Raw genomic sequence first — 2,402 nt, 5'->3', positions numbered from 1 at the left:
CACGATCCTCTTCAATAATATCCTCTGCTTCTCAATCGGGTTCAAACTGATAAGCGATATTAACGACGCCGTTGTTTACAATACAATCGGATCTAGAGGCGGTTTAGCCAATCACAACACACTGGGCTACCTAACCAATCAGAGCCCATCGCCTATTTCTGAGGGAGGGGCTTCATAAAAGCACGAAATGATCAGCGCATTTATCAGAGAAGGCACAGAGCGTTGTGGAATAAAGGTCAATTATGTGAAAACAAATGCGTTTTTTTTAACTAAGCATTAACACATGTTAGACTGCACCCCATAAACACAATCAAGCCTAGAAAAAAAACATTCAACCACCCATTTAATAACTATAACTGGGACTGTCATGTACATAACATTATAATGAGAACACTATTACAATAAAACGCTGTGAATTTTTAGAGTTTAGTTGCTGTGTTTCTGCACGTTGTTGCGTAAAGAACGCGTCCACAAAAGGAGTTAATTCAGAGCCGCGCAGATAGCCTATAAGTCGTAATATTAACGTTTTGTTGTATAAAAAAACGAAGCGTATTCTAAAAAAGATAATTGATGAGTTAAATCCCATTGATTAAAAACCTGCTATCAAATACTTAATTCTATTGGTCATCTTCAGCGCACGCAGCTCAAAACAGAAATGCAGATTAACTACTGTCATATATGTAACGTTATAATGAGAGCACAGTTATAAAAAAATGCTAAATAAAAACAACTGCAATCTTATCAAGTTAGTATTGAAGTACTGTTGAATTAAAGCAGAATTTTGCATTTTCTGAAGTGAATGGGAGTGGTGTTGGCCTGCTGCCAAGATCCCAGAGCGTTCTGAGTGGTTGCCAGGGCGTTGCTATGCAGCCACTAAGGCATTCTGATTGGTTTTTAGCATCTTGCTGGAAGGGTTCTGAGTGGTTGTTGTTAGATGGGCAGATGGTTTCTAATTGGCCCAAGTCCAAACAAATTCACCCTGTGACCTTCAGTGTAAATTTATGAGATGTTTTTTTGCCTGTTTTGTTATCCACCAGATGAAAATCTAAACTCTGATCACTTACAAAACACTCATTCCTCATGATTTTCAAATATGTCACACAAACAATACTGGAGTGTAATACTAAACAAAAATATGCAATAAAATTTGGCCTTCTTTAGGAAAACATCTAGACCTGAGGGTTGACTAGCTTTCTTAAAGTAATAGTTCACCAAAAAGTGAAAATGTACCCACCTTTGGACCATCCAAGACGTAGATGAGTTTGTTTCTTCATGGGAAAAGATTTGGAGAAATTTATCATCACATTAGCATTACAATGGATCCTCTGCAGTGAATGGGTGCCGCTGATAAAAACATCAAAATTATCCACAAGTAATCCACACAACTCCAGTCCATCAATGAACATCTTATGAAGCAAAATGTTGCATGTTTGTAAGAAACAAATCCATCGAGACGTTTTTAACTTCAAACAGTTGCTTCTGACTAAAATGAGTCCATAATCCATAATATTGCATAAATATGTCCATCCTCTATTGTCCTCTCACATCTAAATTCACTGACATATTTGTTTAGAACTGTTTTCACTTGTAAACGGTACTTGATTTGTGAGTATTTGATTGTTCAGACAAGAGAACATTTTCACTGGAGGAAGCAATATTACGGAATTTGACAAATTTTGGATGAATAAATCAAAAGTAGGTCAGTACACTTAAATCAAAATGCAATATGGACTAGTGTCGGTGTCAAGATTAACTTGAAGAAACTGTGACAGAAATATTTTACTGAATGTAATGATAGTACTCATACTAATAATACAATTATTACAACATTATTTTCGAAGCATATTTACCAGAAAAATTATTTACCAGAAAAATGTAAACACAGTATTTCTGATAAAAAGAAATAAACAAAATAATAATAAAGTAGTTTATTTTTTATAAAATCAATTATTTACAGATGCTTTCGATTATTAAAATATAATGAAACCATTCAAATGGAATCCAAAAAATTAATAGAAAACAGAATTTGGTAAAAAAAATAAAACTGAATTTCAGAAAAAAATTCAACTGATTTCATAGGGCCTTAATTATATTTTTGTTAAACTTTTAATAAATTGCTGTTAAATTGAGTAAGTTTCATGATTTCAATTAATTAGACATGCTTTCTGATTAATAAAATTTTATTTAACCATTAAAACAGAGTCTAGAAAATTAAATAGGAAAAAACTGAATTTGGAAAAAAATTTAATTAAATTTGGGAAAAAATAAAACGGATTTCATAGGGCCCTACATTTTAACAGGAAACAATGGTGTGAAGCTAAAAACTTCTCAATGATGGAGCTGTTTATCCCAAACAGGCAGCTTTTCACTTCTCAAGACATTAACTGATGGACTGGAGTGGT

General features: G+C 33.3%; 1 protein-coding gene across 1 annotated transcript in view; it reads right to left on the bottom strand.

Annotated features, from left to right (window-relative positions):
• Window positions 1-2,402, bottom strand: part of LOC107593078 (tyrosine-protein phosphatase non-receptor type 4-like) — a 42,396-nt gene that overhangs the window by 30,486 nt on the left and 9,508 nt on the right. The window lies entirely within an intron of this gene.

Source organism: Sinocyclocheilus grahami, unplaced genomic scaffold (assembly GCF_001515645.1).
Source record: "Sinocyclocheilus grahami isolate Dianchi unplaced genomic scaffold, SAMN03320097.WGS_v1.1 scaffold163.1, whole genome shotgun sequence".
Classification (NCBI taxonomy): domain Eukaryota; kingdom Metazoa; phylum Chordata; class Actinopteri; order Cypriniformes; family Cyprinidae; genus Sinocyclocheilus; species Sinocyclocheilus grahami.
Note: the sequence above shows the minus strand (reverse complement) of the source record. Positions and strands in the feature narration are given on the sequence as shown.